General features: G+C 38.7%; 1 protein-coding gene across 1 annotated transcript in view; it reads left to right on the top strand.

Annotated features, from left to right (window-relative positions):
• KLRG1 (killer cell lectin like receptor G1) overlaps positions 1-12,986 on the top strand; it is a 48,279-nt gene extending 35,293 nt beyond the window's left edge. Inside the window, exon 6 of the transcript XR_014252431.1 lies at positions 12,454-12,986. The gene's annotated coding sequence lies outside the window, so the exon portion shown is untranslated. The remainder of the gene's footprint in view (positions 1-12,453) is intronic.
• The last annotated feature ends 4,967 nt before the right edge of the window (positions 12,987-17,953 follow it).

The raw sequence follows: 17,953 nt of genomic DNA, 5'->3' as shown, positions 1-17,953 counted from the left end.
TCTCCAGTTGCGGCAAGTGGGGGCCACTCTTCATCGCGGTGCGCGGGCGTCTCACTATCGCGGCCTCTCTTGTTGCGGAGCACAGGCTCCAGACGCGCAGGCTCAGTAGTTGTGGCTCACGGGCCTAGTTGCTCCGCGGCATGTGGTATCTTCCCAGACCAGGGCTTGAACCCGTGTCCCCTGCATTGGCAGGCGGATTCTCAACCACTGCACCACCAGGGAAGCCCAACCACATCTTCTTTATCCATTCATCTGTTGATGGACACTTAGGTTCCTTTCATATCTTGGCAATTGTAGATAACGCTGCTATGAACATTGGGGTGCATGCATCTTTTTGAATTAGTGTTTTTGTTTCTTTTGGATATATAACCAGGAGTGGAATGGCTGGGTAGTTCTATTTTTAGTTTTTTGAGAAACCTTCACGCTGTTTTCCACAGTGTCTGTACCAATTTACATTCCCACCAACATTGTACAAGGGTTAGGGCTCTATTTTTCTATACTCTAGAAAGAAAGATAACAAGTCAACATAATCTTTAAATAAAAAGGCTCTAAGAAAAATGTGTAGGTGTTACCCCTTCTCCTCCCTCAGTGTAGTTTGACTTTTGGGAAAGTCATATATTCAAATCTTGGGCCACACTGGTCACAGTCTACAATCCCATATGCTTCACACAAGAAAGGGACAATTGTGACATGGCAATGCCAGCAGGTCTCATATGTGAACTCACCTGAAGGTCTCCCAGAAACCCTAACATCTGATTTTCCTTCTTCCTCTGCCCCATTTTTCTTACTTTTCCCTGCTCCCATATACATTTCTCTTCCTTTGCACACATCTCTCTTTTTGAATTCAGCCTCCTACCGTCATCTGAAAATCTCAAAAGAAGAAATAACCTTCTCCATCCACACTAAGTGATAGAGGGATGTGGGTAAGGGTATGGACTCATCACTAGAAAGCCCAGCTTCCAGCTTCAAATCTTGTCTTCCTCACACTTGGAGTTTGGGAAACTTTCTAAACTTCTTTCTGAACTTTCTAACTTCTCTAAACCTCTGTTTGCTCATATTTAAAATGGCATTAATCATAGTATGTACCTCATAGAGTGATTGTGAGGATGGAATTCCATGACACAAACAAAATGCTTAGAACAGTGCCTAGCAGATGGTAGACACTCAGTATTGGTTTAAAAAAATTGTCAACCTGTATACCTCTTTTTATGCTTCTACATTTTCTTATCTCCTCAGAAACCTTGTTCCCGTACTTGTCACTTTTTCAGTAACATCAGACTCTCTCTTATACATGAAATTGATATCTAGAGGTTAGCTGGTTGATTGAAAGTCAGACACATGGTCAGTGGCAGATTTTGGACTAGAAGTCAGGCCAATGAATTCCTACTTCAGAGAAATTAGCGTAATAGTTTTCTGTCTCCTACCTTAACATAACTTATTAATGAAGTAATTTTTAGCATCCTACAACATGGAACTCCTGTCTAGTCAGGCCAGTCATTTTACCTGGCATAAAGTACACTCTATGTCTTTGTGAAAAGTACACTTTATGACTTTGTAAAAAGTATACACCCAGGTATACTTTGTACTCTTCTTGTCACTAATCTAACCACCAAAAAACTTCTTTGGAGGTAAAGATTTCTCAGATTGCCGTTACATTTATTTTGAATATTCTGAAGTTCTGCAGGATTGAGGCTGTTTTGAATTATTCCAGTTTTTATACTACACGTTATCACCTCAACTAAAATGTCATCATTTGTTCATTAGAAATACAGGGTACAATGCACGGCACTAAGTGACCTTGGAGTAAATTTACATTAAATGAAGAAGGAATCAATGCTAGATACTCTCTGGAAGTATATATTTATTTACCATCCTTGTTTAGCATCTGTATTGCAGACAGAAAACAATCCTTTCAAAGAGTCCTGGTTTTGAGGATTCCAGCAAAGCCCTGTCTATAGATATGGGCCTCAAACATTTCCTTGCTCTGTGTCTGTGGAGAGAAGAAAGTAAACAGGATGATTTAGGGCTTGACAAGGGTGAATATAATTCTAATTGGATATGAATGACAGGGCTTACTAAAGGAAACCAAACTGACTGTGGTTGAGATTGGGATCCATCAAATATCCACCCTACAATCAATACAGACTCTTCTTTTTTTAATAAATTTTATTTATTTATTTATTTATTTTTGGCTGCGTTGGGTCTTCGTTGCTGCGTGCGGGCTTTCTCTAGTTGTGGCGAGCGGGGGCTGCTCTTCGCTGCAGTGCGCGGGCTTCTCATTGCAGTGGCTTCTCTTGTTGTGGAGCACGGGCTCTAGGCGCGTGGGCTTTGGTAGTTGTGGCTCGTGGGCTCTAGAGTGCAGGCTCAGTAGTTGTGGTGTGCAGGCTCAGTAGTTGTGGTGCACAGGCTTAGTTGCTCCACGGCATGTGGGATCTTCCCGGACCAGGGCTCGAACCCGTGTCCCCTGCATTGGCAGGCGGATTCCCAACCACTGCGCCACCAGGGAAGCCCAATACAGACTCTTCTGATAAAGGAATTAGAAATAAATCTTTCAGAGAGTTAGTGCTCTTCTCCCAAGGTGTATATTTCTGTGTTATTATGCAGTATGAGGAATCTGAGATCAACTAAAAAAAGATGTAGATGATTCTGTATTTAGGAGGACTGGCTTTAAGAGCAAAATAAAGGCTTGACACATGGAACTCAGACTGCTTATCTGTGTTGCAGGGAGCACTGTACTCAGCCAAAGCTGCTTGATCTGAAAGACAATATGGGGGAAAACCTTGAGAATGGGAGCTTCAGTGGGACAGGGTTTCATGGAGAGGTTTTGACATATCAGGACTGCACACTTCACTGAATCAGGAGCTGCATCATTGCAGAAATGTCGGTTTGCTGGGGAAGTAGACAAGAGTGGTCTTGGGATTTCCACTCTTGGTACCATTGACATAATCCCCTTCTCTGTGAGAGAAATGAAGGGCTGACCACACTGCAGTCGTTCAAGCAAAGTACAAGGGGGATAACTGTAGGTGTGTGTCCTTTCAGTTCTGCTTTGATATTTGCTTCTTTCCCCGTTCATGATATTTTCTTATCGTTTTCTCCTAGTCTGCAACATTCAGCATGTTCCTCTCCACTAATCAGAATAACACCTACGTTTTATCTTACAACTCAGATTTTATTTTCTTTGTTTGGTCTTCGTTGACCACTCAAGGGATTGTTCTCTTCCTATCTCTAATTTCCTCCCCTAATTATCTGTATAATTCTCCAGGCTCTTATTTATTACTTTGCATTGTTATAGCATCTTTTAAAGGAGATTTATATATCTCTTTATCTGTAAACATTTCTTTGTAAAACTCTTAGTCCCTTGGAAATTTTTGCATGATTGGCAGACTTATGTTGTAGGTAGTTTTTGTAGTAGTTTTATAGGCCAAGGTAGCAGAAATAAGGTAACAGAATATGTTGAAAACAGGGCTTACTTACAAATGTCTGTCACACTCTAATTCCTTTATTATGGATTGAGGTTACTTACGGTTCTTAGTCCTCTGTTACTCACCAGTCTCATAGTAGTCATAGACTTTCACAATAGCAGGTTGCAGATCTCTTACAGGGATGTCTTGTAGAACTGAGAAGGAAAAGCTCAGTGTCTGATTGGTTACCTGAAAAAAGAAAGGGAGAATAATCCAGAATCAGGGAGACCTCACCTCTTTTCCTTTGGTGCCATTCAATCTTCGTCCTTTGAGGAACAGTTCTTAGTTGGCTGACAGAGTTCAATCTCAAACCAGCTGTGCGCCCTAACTTCTCACCTAGGAGGATGGCGATAAAGATTTTAGAGTAGGAACCTGAGGAGCTAGAGGAGAGCTCCTTAGAGTAATGAAAATTTACCAGATTTTTAAACAATTAAAACAATTCATATTCCTCCATAATGTCCATACATGGCTCTGCTCATAGTGAGAGAAAAATTCTTTTCACTGGCAGACTGACTCTATCCATAGTAATGTTTCCAAATATTTAGAAAACAGACATTTTTCAAAGTATAAACATACATGTACAAAATCACAGTGGTTTCTTGTGTTGCTAATGAAATCAATTACATTATGATAAAACTGACTGTGATGAATACATCTAGACTGATAACATATCATCTGTCTATATCTATCTATGTATCTATGTATCTACATATCTATCTATCTAACTACCTACCTATCTACTTGTCTATCTGCCTATCTATCTACATCTAATTTTTTGTATACATTTATGTTAAGGTGAGGTTGACATAATCATTGGCCAACTCCTGGGAACACTTCCTACCCTTAATCAGCAACTGTTCAAGTAGGCTTCTAGATGATCAGGCGTGTTTGCGGAAAAGAGCATCTACCTGAAGTAAGCAGAAATACTCATATTCCTATTTTAGTACAAACAAATCCATATCCTTTGGTCCCCCCAACCCCCATACTTCTGACACTCCAAACTCCAGGGAAGCCTGCAATGAGGAAAGAAAATTTAAAATATTATCTAATGGAACAGAAAGGATGTACTTTTCAAAAAGGCTTTCCTCGTGATTGCTCTTCTCATACCATGCACCTCCTAGGTGAAGAGACCCGTCTAAAAGGACTATCCACCTGGATGTGTCTAGCAACGCTGCAGGGCCCTTACCTGTTCCAGGTAAATCAAGACATTGTTGTTGCTCACTTCTGTCCTGCTCATGTGGCGTGATAGTTCAAGCTGAGGGAAATGAAAGAAATCACCAGTGTTACTGAATAAATGAAGCCCTTGAGGTACTAAGAGACAAGCGGACTGTGGGACTGAAGTATGTACAAAGAGGAAGCTGGGATTAAATTCCTTGAAATGAGGTTTGCAGATACTCATCCAGTAGAATGGAAACATATATAGAAAATTGTGAATACCAATACATCAGATGTAAGATTGAATATTCATATGACTCAGTAACAGGTGTCCTTGTCTTCAGTTTGAAGGTAAGGGAGAAGTAGCCTTAAGTAAGATAACTACTCATCTGAGATTATTTATGAAGGTATCTTTTTTTTTTCTAAAGTTACAACAAATAATAATAGTTTACATTAATTCAAACACAGCTCTGAGCATTCATTGTGTCTTTATCTCATTCAGTCCTCCCCGCAACCCTATGGGACAGGCACTTGTTATGCCCATTTTACAGAAGAGGGGACTGAGGCATAGCAAAGTGAAGTGACTTGCCCTACGTCACACAGTAAATAGCCAAACCAGGATTTGAACCCAGGAAGTCTGGCCCCAGAGCTTGTGTTCTTAGCTGCTAGGCTGCCCCACTCTCTGCATGGAAAACTTACTCATGGGTGTGGAGCTGAAGATATCTTTATCTATTCTAACTAACACTGATCTCAATTTTTTCTGAATTCCCACAGTATTTGAAGACTATACCGATAATTTTGGTACTTAATTACATCTTGTCCCAAAATGTTATTTGACGATTTCAGTTACCCATTTCTAAATATTCTTAACTAGAATGTAGGCTCAATTAATTCAGACATCTTTCTTCTTTTTCTTGTATTGGTACTTAGCACAATGCTAAACGTATGCTGGGTACCAAATAAATTCAATTTCTTTAATTAGGACCAATGTTGTTTTGACAAGTTGACCTTATGAGGATGCTGTTGGTATGGTCCTACGCTGGGGATACAGAAAATTCAAATACCTAGGATCTACTTACCATTTTCACTGTTGGTTTCAGGGGAATGAAACCAGATATCATCTTTACATCAACAATCACAATGTTGGAGACCGGATGGTTCCCTGTGTATCTACAGATACAAGGAAGGGAAGAAACAGGCCCCTCTATATTTGAATCTTGCCCTCCTTTAAGGTCCAACATAAGCCCTAGCGTCTTCGAGTAGTTTTCCTAATGATTGCCTTGTCCTCAGTGATCTTTCCATACCCAGAAATATATAACCTTTGTAGTCAATATGAGTGGTTCTAAAAACTGACTGTATGGCAGAATCAGCTGCAGAATTCATTAAAAAAGTGGATACCGGAGGATTAACCAAGATGGCGGAGTAGAAGGACGTGCTCTCACTCCCTCTTGCAAGAGCACCAGAATCACAACTGGCTGCTGGACAATCATCGACAGGAAGACACTGGACTTCACCAAGGAGGATACCCCACGTCCAAGGACAGAGGAGAAGCCACAGTGATACGGTAGGAGGGGCACAATCAGAGTAAAATCAAATCCCATAACTGCTGGGTGGGTGACTCACAGACTGGCGAACACTTATACCACAGAAGTCCACCCACTGGAGTGAAGGCTCTGAGCCCCACGTCAGGCTTTGCAACCTGGGGGTCCGGCAACCGGAGGAGGAATTCCTAGAGAATCAGACTTTGAAGCCTAGTGGGAATTGATCGCAGGACTTCGACAGGACTGGGGGAAACAGAGACCCCACTCTTGGAGGGCACACACAAAGTAGTGTGCGCATCGGGACCCAGGGGAAGGAGTAGTGACCCTGGGGGAGACTGAACCAGACCTACCTGCTGGTGTTGGGGAGTCTCCTGCAGAGGCAGGGGTGGCTGTGTTTCACCGTGGGGACAAGGACACTGGCAACAGAGGTTCTGGGAAGTTCTCCTTGGCGTGAGCCCTCCTAGAGTCTGCCATTAACCCCACCAAAGAGCCCAGGCAGGCTCCAGTGTTGGGTTGCCTCAGGCAAAACAATCAACAGGGAGGGAACCCAGCCCCACCCATCAACAGTCAAGTGGATTAAAATTTTACGGAGCTCTGACCACCACAGCAACAGTCAGCTCTACCCACCACCAGAGCCTCCTATCAAGCCTCTTAGATAGCCTCATCCACCAGAGGGCAGACAGCAGAAGCAAGAAAAACTACAATCCTGCAGCCTGTGGACCAAAAACCACAGTTACAGATAGATAGACAAGATGAAAAGGCAGAGGGCTATATACCAGACGAAGGAACAAGAAAAAACCCCAGAAAAACAACTAAATGAAGTGGAGATAGGCAACCTTCCAGAAAAAGAATTCAGAATAATGATAGTGAAGATGATCCAGGACCTCGGAATAAGAAGGGAGGCAAAGATTGAGAAGATGCAAGAAATGATTAACAAAGACCTAGAAGAATTAAAGAACAAACAAACAGAGATGACCAATACAATAACTGAAATGAAAACTACACTAGAAGGAATCAATAGCAGAATAACTGAGGCAGAAGAATGGATAAGTGACCTGGAAGACAGAATGGTGGAATTCACTGCTGCGGAACAGACTAAAGAAAAAAGAATGAAAAGAAATGAAGACAGCCTAAGAGACCTCTGGGACAACATTAAATGCAACAACATTCGCATTATAGGCGTCCCAGAAGGAGAAGAGAGAGAGAAAGGACCAGAGAAAATATTTGAAGAGATTATAGTCGAAAACTTCCCTACCATGGGAAAGGAAATAGCCACCCAAGTCCAGGAAGCACAGAGAGTCCCATACAGGATAAACCCAAGGAGAAACACGCCGAGACACATAGTAATCAAAGTGGCAAAATTAAAGACAAAGAAAAATTATTGAAAGCAGCAAGGGAAAAATGACAAATAACATACAAGGGAACTCCCATAAGGTTAACAGCTGATTTCTCAGCAGAAACTCTACAAGCCAGAAGGGAGTGGCATGATATACTTAAAGTGATGAAAGGGAAGAACCTACAACCAAGATTACTCCACCCAGCAAGGATCTCATTTAGATTTGATGGAGAAATCAAAAGCTTTACAGACAAGCAAAAGCTAAGAGAATTCAGCACCACCAAACCAGCTCTACAACAAATGCTAAAGGAACTTCTCTAAGTGGGAAACACAAGAGAAGAAAAGGACCTACAAAAACAAACCCAAAACAATTGAGAAAATGGTCATAGGAACATACATATCGATAATTACCTTAAACGTGAATGGATTAAATGCTCCAACCAAAAGACACAGGCTTGCTGAATGGATACGAAAACAAGACCCATATATATGCTGTCTACAAGAGACCCACTTTAGACCTAGGGACACATACAGACTGAAAGTGAGGGGATGGAAAAAGATATTCCATGCAAATGGAAATCAAAAGAAAGCTGGAGTAGCTATACTCATATCAGATAAAATAGACTTTAAAATAAAGAATGTTACAAGAGACAAGGAAGGACACTACATAATGATCAAGGGATCAATCCAAGAAGAAGATATAACAATTATAAATATATATGCACCCAACATAGGAGCACCTCAATACATAAGGCAACTGCTAACAGCTATAAAAGAGGAAATTGACAGTAACACAATAATAGTGGGGGACTTTAACACCTCACTTACACCAATGGACAGATCATCCAAAATGAAAATAAATAAGGAAACAGAAGCTTTAAATGACACAATAGACCAGATAGATTTAATTGATATTTATAGGACATTCCATCCAAAAACAGCAGATTACACGTTCTTCTCAAGTGCGCACGGAACATTCTGCAGGATAGATCACATCTTGGGTCACAAATCAAGCCTCAGTAAATTTAAGAAAATTGAAATCATATCAAGCATCTTTTCTGACCACAACGCTATGAGATTAGAAATGAATTACAGGGAAAAAAACGTAAAAAAGACAAACACATGGAGGCTAAACAATACGTTACTAAATAACCAAGAGATCACTGAAGAAATCAAAGAGGAAATCAAAAAATACCTAGAGACAAATGACAATGAAAACACGACGACCCAAAACGTATGGGATGCAGCAAAAGCAGTTCTAAGAGGGAAGTTTATAGCTATACAAGCCTACCTAAAGAAACAAGAAAAATCTCAAGTAAACAATCTAACCTTACACCTAAAGAAACTAGAGAAAGAAGAACAAACAAAACCCAAAGTTAGCAGAAGGAAAGAAATCATAAAGATCAGAGCAGAAATAAATGAAATAGAAACAAAGAAAACAATAGCAAAGATCAACAAAACTAAAAGCTGGTTCTTTGAGAAGATAAACAAAATTGATAAGCCATTAGCCAGACTCATCAAGAAAAAGAGGGAGAGGACTCAAATCAATAAAATCAGAAATGAAAAAGGAGAAGTTACAACAGACACCGCAGAAATACAAGGCATCCTAAGAGACTACTACAAGCAACTTTATGCCAATAAAATGGACAACCTGGAAGAAATGGACAAATTCTTAGAAAGGTATAACCTTCCAAGACTGAACCAGGAAGAAACAGAAAATATGAACAGACCAATCACAAGTAATGAAATTGAAACTGTGATTAAAAATCTTCCAACAAAAAAAAGTCCAGGACCAGATGGCTTCACAGGTGAATTCTATCAAACATTTAGAGAAGAGCTAACACCTATCCTTCTCAAACTCTTCCAAAAAATTGCAGAGGAAGGAACACTCCCAAACTCATTCTAGGAGGCCACCATCACCCTGATACCAAAACCAGACAAAGACACTACAAAAAAAGAAAATTACAGACCAATATCACTGATGAATATAGATGCAAAAATCCTCAACAAAATACTAGCAAACAGAATCCAACAACACATTAAAAGGATCATACACCACGGTCAAGTGGGATTTATCCCAGGGATGCAAGGATTCTTCAAAATACTCAAATCAATCAATGTGATACACCATATTAACAAATTGAAGAATAAAAACCGTATGATCATCTCAATAGATGCAGAAAAAGCTTTTGACAAAATTCAACACCCATTTATGATAAAAACTCTCCAGAAAGTGGGCATAGAGGGAACCTACCTCAACATAATAAAGGCCATATATGACAAACCCACAGCAAACATCATTCTCAATGGTGAAAAACTGAAAGCATTTCCTCTAAGATCAGGAACGAGACAAGGATGTCCACTCTCACCACTGTTATTCAACATAGTTCTGGAAGTCCTAGCCATGGCAATCAGAGAAGAAAAAGAAATAAAATGAATACAAATTGGAAAAGAAGAAGTAAAACTGTCACTGTTTGCAGATGACATGATACCATACATAGAAAATCCTAAAACTGCCACCAGAAAACTGCTAGAGCTAATTAATGAATATGGTAAAGTTGCAGGATACAAAATTAATGCCCAGAAATCTCTTGCATTCCTATACACTAATGATGAAAAATCTGAAAGAGAAATTATGGAAACACTCCCATTTACCATTGCAACAAAAAGAATAAAATACCTAGGAATAAACCTACCTAGGGAGACAAAAGACCTGTATGCAGAAAACTATAAGACACTGATGAAAGAAATTAAAGATGATACCAACAGATGGAGAGATATACCATGTTCTTGGATTGGAAGAATCAACATTGTGAAAATGACTATACTACCCAAAGCAATCTACAGATTCAATGCAATCCCTATCTAATTACCAATGGCATTTTTTATGGAGCTAGAACAAATCATCTTAAAATTTGTATGGAGACACAAAAGACCCCGAATAGCCAAAGCAGTCTTGAGGGAAAAAAACGGAGCTGGAGGAATCAGACTCCCTGACTTCAGAGTATACTACAAAGCTACAGTAATCAAGACAATATGGTACTGGCACAAAAACAGAAACGTCGATCAATGGAACAAGATAGAAAGCCCAGAGATAAACCCACGCACCTATGGTCAACTAATCTATGACAAAGGAGGCAAAGATATACAATGGAGAAAAGACAGTCTCTTCAATAAGTAGTGCTGGGAAAACTGGACAGCTACATGTAAAAGAATGAAATTAGAATACTCCCTAACACCGTACACGAAAATAAACTCAAAATGGATTCGAGACCTAAATGTAAGACTGGACACTATAAAACTCTTAGAGGAAAACATAGGAAGAACACTCTTTGACATAAATCACGGCAAGATCTTTTTTGATCCACCTCCTAGAGTAATGGAAATAAAAACAAAAATAAACAAATGGGACCTAATGAAACTTCAAAGCTTTTGCACAGCAAAGGAAACCATAAACAAGACGAAAAGACAACCCTCAGAATGGGAGAAAATATTTGCAAACGAATCAATGGACAAGGGATTAATCTCCAAAATATATAAACAGCTCATGCAGCTCAATATTAAAGAAACAAACACCCCAATCCAAAAATGGGCAGAAGACCTAAATAGACATTTCTCCAAAGAAGACCTACAGACGGCCACGAAGCACATGAAAAGCTGCTCAACATCACTAATTATTAGAGAAATGCAAATCAAAACTACAATGAGGTATCACTTCACACCAGTTAGAATGGGCATCATCAGAAAATCTACAAACAACAAATGCTGGAGAGGGTGTGGAGAAAAGGGAACCCTCTTACACTGTTGGTGGGAATGTAAATTGATACAGCCACTATGGAGAACAATATGGAGGTTCCTTAAAAAACTAAAAATAGAATTACCATATGACCCAGCAATCCCACTACTGGGCATTTACCCAGAGAAAACCATAATTCAAAAAGACACATGCACCCGAATTTTCATTGCAGCACTATTTACAATAGCCAGGTCATGGAAGCAACCTAAATGCCCATCAACAGATGAATGGATAAAGAAGTTGTGGTACCTATATACAATGGAATATTACTCAGCCATAAAAAGGAACGAAATTGAGTCATTTGTTGAGACGTGGATGGATCTAGAGACTGTCATACAGAGTGAAGTAAGTCAGAAAGAGAAAAACAAATATCGTATATTAACGCATGTATGTGGAACCTAGAAAAATGGTACAGATGAGCTGGTTTGCAGGGCAGAAGTTGAGACACAGATGTAGAGAACGGACATATCGACACCAAGGGGGGAAAACTGCGGTGAGCTGGGGATGGTGGTGTGCTGAATTGGGCTTTTGGGATTGACATGTATACACTGATGTGTATAAAATTGATGCCTAATAAGAACATGCAGTATAAAAAAAGCAAACAAACAAAACAACTAATACTAAACTTTCATTGGGTTATTTGTATGGAAATATGTTAATATAAACGTTTCAGACATTACATGAAATTTCTAAAAATCTTATATGTTCTGGTATAATGTTATAAGTCATAATCCTAGTTATTACTTTAAAATGTATATCTCAGGGGCTTCCCTGGTGGCGCAGTGGTTGAGAATCTGCCTGCCAGTGCAGGGGACACGGGTTCGAGCCCTGGTCTGGGAGGATCCCACATGCCGCGGGGCAACTAGGCCCGTGAGCCACAATTACTGAGCCTGCGTGTCTGGAGCCTGTGCTCCACAACAAGAGAGGCGGCGATAATGAGAGGCCCGCGCACCGTGATGAAGAGTGGCCCCCACTTGCCGCAACTGGAGAAAGCCCTCGCACAGAAACGAAGACCCAACACAGCCATAAATAAATAAATAAGTAAATAAAAATTAAAAAAAAATGTATATCTCAGAAATAACTAATTTTCTTGTCAACTGCATTATTATGAACTTTCATCAAATCTTTAACTGTGGTCATTTTTAAGTCTTTTGTCATTTACAGACAGTTCTGGGTGTACTCTGGTGCTTTTGCAAATATGTTCCTATAAAAGGGTTTCATCTTCAAGAAATTCATGGAAAAGACTCTGACAAGTACAGGTTTCTGGTAACTGACTGTACTGCTGAACTGAATGAATAAGCATTTTCAGAACTCTAATGAAAAACTGATGAACTCATAAAAGTGCTAACAAAAGATCAAGATGAAAAAAAAATTAATTACATGGGACTGAGTGAACTGATGATGATGAGTATAATTTTTGTGACTTTCTGTCTGAATTAAAAAAAAAAAATCCCACAAGGACTCAGAGGCAAAGAACATACAAATCGATTTTCACTGCAAAGTAAAGGAGCTGCTACAGTGGAGGATTACTGGACTGAATGTCAATATTATGACATAGTATGAGTGTGTTTCATGTTTGGTAATTGCAATCATTGTTGCTTTTGTTGTGGTCATCCATGTACAATGCTTGGTGTCAGTCTATTTATCTCTTGTAAAAATAAAATACAGTGTGTGTGTGTGTGTGTGTGTGTGTGTGTGTGTAAAAAAAAAAAATAAATAAATTACAAAAATAAATTACAACCCCTCCCCCCCCCAAAAAAAGTGGATACCTGAGCACAGCTCCAGAAATACTGAATTAAATCTCTGAGGGTGGGACCTGGCAATATGCATTTTTAAACAAATTTTGCAAAGGACAATAATCAGATTTTAGAATCTCTGGTATATGCTACATCTTTGCAACTCATACATTTTAGATAAATGATTATCATTTTTTTATTTGAAAATTATCTTCACAACTAGACTGTAAGATTCCTTTAGGTAAGAGACCCAGTCTGTATTTATATTCACTGTAGCTACGTGAGTGTATTTTTTATTTTTGCTTAATTAACATATCTTGCTTTTATGAAGTACATTTAAGTTATTTGTCTATTGATGATTAACCAAATTGAGAATATTATTTTTTCTTTTCATCTGAGACTCATTAGATTTGTCATTATAATCAGTCACTTGTTCTATTCCAAGTAAAGCTCGGAAGAGTGTTATTGAATTGTGAATTCTTTCTCTCTAGAAACATGAAATTTTAAAAGACTAGAAAGCCTTTCCTTTAGAGATAAGGAAGAAAGATCCCATGTTAAAGTATTATTGAAAGGAATTATTTATTCTTTAACAATAGTTGTGGGTAATAAAATAATCCTGGAGGCAGACAAATTGAGCTCATAACACTATAAATTCTTCATTTTCCATGTTGGTGAAGACATTCTTTTGTTTTTTTTTTCATTGACAAGGCAAAAAGTTAGTGAAGAGGATAACTTTAGGTCGTTTTGAATCTATGTACTCAAGAGTACTAGGCAGCTAATATTTTCAGAAGTAGGTAACAGAGACAGGTATTCTTACCTGACCTCCAGTGAGATTTGGAAGCTTGTGTGGGCTTTGAGTCCGTCACAAGTTTGGAGTATTGTCTGTACATGTAGATTGAATGCAGATTCCTTCTTCTCCAAGAAGACATTGTATTTCAGAGCTGTCTGTGAAACATTATGAATAAAATAGTTTCCACTCCACAGGATCCTTCGGTCTGTCACAATTTCATTTCTCCTGATTTTTGCTTTCACAGCCCAAGTAAGAATAAATAGTTTCCATTTTCAGAAGGAGGGTTTACAGTTGAATCTCTCCAGCTTTCCCCAAGAGCCTTACCTGAATATACACACATGCTTCCCCTGACACATTTATGCTGTACTCCCCAGGAATGTCTGGTAACGAGACCTGCTGTAGTAACAGGCGGTTGGTGTTGTCCACTTTGAATTTTGTGGAATATGTCCCTGAAGACTGGATGGTCACCTGTGCTGCCTTCCCAGTTCTGGCAAAGATGGCTGCTCCGTATCTGGACAAAGCATGGAGAGCCACAACTGTGTCCTGGAAGAGATGTGTGTGAAAATCCAGGATAGGGTCAACTTTTGGGGCCTTGGGTTCTTCCCAAAGTTCATTTTTACTATTACAAAGGTGTCATGAAATTTTCTCCCTCATTATTTGAATTCTGGGATCTTAATTCCAAGACTGATTTCAATCTTTGATATATCTCAGGATCTAAATTTTACATAATTTCTGTATACAGCTTGCACTAGAGCAAGCAAATTCTCTCACAGCAAGTGGGAAATTTATATATGAATCAGGCTCATTGCCTGGTATTTGCTATTCCTCTTTCTCTGCCTCTGACACCCACCATCTCTTCCCACAAAACTACAGTCTTGCTCTCTCTCGTTACCAAACATGTACTTTTTAAAAATTAATTAATTAATTGATTTTTAACATCTTTATTGGAGTATAATTGCTTTACAATGGTGAGTTAGTTTCTGCTGTATCACAAAGTGAATCAGCTATACGTATACATTTATCCCCATGTCCCCTCCCTCTTGTGTCTCCTTCCCACCCTCCCTATCCCACCCCTCTAGGTGGTCACAAAGCACCAGCTGATCTCCCTGTGCTATGCGGCTGCTTCCCACTAGCTATCTATTTTACATTTGGTGGTGTATATATGTCCATGCCACTCTCTCACTTCGTCCCAGCTTACCCTTCCCCCTCCCCGTGTCCTCAAGTCCATTCTCTACGTCTGCGTTTTTATTCCTGTCCTGCCCCTAGGTTCTTCAGAACCATTTTTATTTTTTTTAGATTCCATATACATGTGTTAGCATACAGTATTTGTTTTTCTCTTTCTGACTTACTTCACTCTGTAGGACAGACTCTAAATCCATCCACCTAACTACAAATAATTCAATTTCGTTTCTCTTTATGGCTGAATGATATTCCATTGTATATATATGCCACATCTTCTTTATGCATTCATCTGTTGATGGACACTTAGGTTGCTTCCATGTTCTGGCTATTGTAAATAGAGCTGCAATGAACAATGTGATACATTGCTATTTTTGAATTATGGTTTTCTCAGGGTATATGCCCAGTAGTGGGATTGCTGGGTCGTATGGTAGTTCTATTTTTAGTTTTTCAAGGAACCTCCATACTGTTCTCCATAGTGGCTGTATCAATTTACATTCCCACCAACAGTGCAAGAGGGTTCCCTTACTCCGCACCCTCTCCAGCATTTATTGTTTGTAGATTTTTCTGATGATGGCCATTCTGACTGGTGTGAGGTGATACCTCATTGTAGTTTTGATTTGCATTTCTCTGATAATTAGTGATGTTGAGCACTCTTTCATGTGTTTGTTGGCAATCTGTATATCTTCTTTGGAGAAACGTCTATTTAGGTCTTCTGCCCATTTTTGGATTGGGTTGTTTGTTTTTCTGATATTGAGCTGCATGAGCTGCTTGTATATTTTGGAGATTAATCCTTTGTCCATTACTTCATTTGCAAATATTTTCTCCCATTCTGAGGGTTGTCTTTTCATCTTGTTTATGGTTTCCTTTGCTGTGCAAAAGCTTTAAAGTTTCATTAGGTCCCATTTGTTTATTTTTGTTTTTATTTCCATTTCTCTAGGGGCTGGGTCAAAAAGGATCTTGTGTGGGAGTGTTTCTCCCTCTGCTATATTTTGGAAGAGTTTGAGAAGGATAGGTGTTGGCTCTTCTTTAAATGTTTGATAGAATTCGCCTGTGAAGCCATCTGGTCCCAAGCTTTTGATTTTCGGAAGATTTTTAATCACAGTTTCAATTTCAGTGCTGTGATTGGTCTGCTTGTATTTTCTTTCTTCCTGGTTCAGTATTGGAAGGTTGTGCTTTTCTAAGAATTTGTCCATTTCTTCCAGGTTGTACATTTTATTGGCATATAGTTGCTTGTAGTAATGTCTCATGATCATTTGTATTTCTGCAGTGTCAGTTGTTACTTCTCCTTTTTCATTTCTAATTCTATTGATTTGAATCTTCTCCCTTTTTTTCTTGATGAATCTGGCTAATGGTTTATCAATTTTGTTTATCTTCTCAAAGAAACAGCTTTTAGTTTTATTGATCTTTGCTATTATTTCCTTCATTTCTTTTTCATTTATTTCTGATCTGATCTTTATGATTTCTTTCCTTCTGCTAACTTTGGGGTTTTTTAATTCTTCTTTCTTTAATTGCTTTAGGTGTAAAGTTAAGTTGTTTATTTGAGATTTTTCTTGTTTCTTGAGGTAGGCTTGTATTGCTATAAACTTCCCTCTTAGAACTGCTTTTGCTGCATCCCATAGGTTTTGGGTTGTTGTGCTTTCATTGTCATTTTTTCTAGGTATTTTCTGATTTCCTCTTTGATTTCTTCAGTGATCTCTTGGTTATTTAGTAGTGTATTGTTTAGCCTCCATGTGTTTGTATTTTTTACACTTTCTTTCCTGTAATTGATATCTAATCTCATAGCATTGTGGTAGGAAAAGATACTTGATATGATTTCAATTTTCTTAAATTTACCAAGGCTTGATTTGTGACCCAGGATATGATCTATCCTGGAGAATGTTCCATGAGCACTTGAGAAGAAAGTGTATTCTGTTGTTTTTGCATGGAATGTCCTATAAATATCAATTAAGTCTTTCTTGTTTAATGTGTCATTTAAAGCTTGTGTTTCCTTATTTATCTTCATTTTGGATGATCTGTCCATTGGTGACAGTGGGGTGTTAAAGTCCACTACTATTATGGTGTTACTGTTGATTTCCCCTTTTATGGCTGTTAACATTTGCCTTATGTATTGAGGTGCTCTTATGTTGGGTGCATAAATATTTACAATTGTTATATCTTCTTCTTGGATTGATCCCTTGATCATTATGTAGTGTCCTTCTTTGTCTCTTGTAATACTCTTTATTTTAAAGTCTATTTTGTCTGATATGAGAATTGCTACTCCAGCTTTCTTTTGATTTCCATTTGCATGGAATATTTTTTTCCATCCCCCCACTTTCAGTCTGTATGTGTCCCTAGGTCTGAAGTGGGTCTCTTGTAGACATCATATACATGGGTCTTGTTTTTGTATCCATTCAGCCAGTCTGTGTCTTTCGGTTGGAGCATTTAATCCATTTACATTTGAAGTAATTATTGATATGTATGTTCCTATTACCATTTTCTTTATTGTTTTGGGTTTGTTTTTGTAGGTCTTTTCTTTCTCTTGTGTTTCCGGCCTAGAGAAATTTCTTTAGCATTTGTTGTAAAGCTGGTTTGGTGGTGCTGAATTCTCTTAACTTTTGCTTGTCTGTAAAGGTTTTCATTTCTCCATTGAATCTGGATGAGATCCTTGCTGGGTAGAGTAATCTCGGTTGTAGGTTTTTCCCTTTCATCACTTTAAATATGTCCTGCCACTCCCTTCTGGCTTACAGAGTTTCTGCTGAAAGATCAGCTGTTAACCTTATGGGGATTCCATTGTATGTTATTTGTTGCTTTTCCCTTGCTCTTTTTAATATTTTTTCTTTGTACTTAAGTTTGATAGTTTGATTAATATGTATCTTGGTGTGTTTCTCCTTGGATTTATCCTGTATGGGACTCTCTGCACTTCCTGGACTTGACTATTTCCTTTCCCATATTAGGGAAGTTTTCAACTATAATCTCT

The sequence above is a fragment of the Balaenoptera physalus genome, assembly GCF_965194825.1.
Source record: "Balaenoptera physalus genome assembly, chromosome: 13".
Taxonomy (NCBI): Eukaryota; Metazoa; Chordata; class Mammalia; order Artiodactyla; family Balaenopteridae; genus Balaenoptera; species Balaenoptera physalus.
The sequence above is the reverse complement of the archived record's forward strand: the minus strand, read 5'-3'. Positions and strand labels throughout refer to the sequence as shown.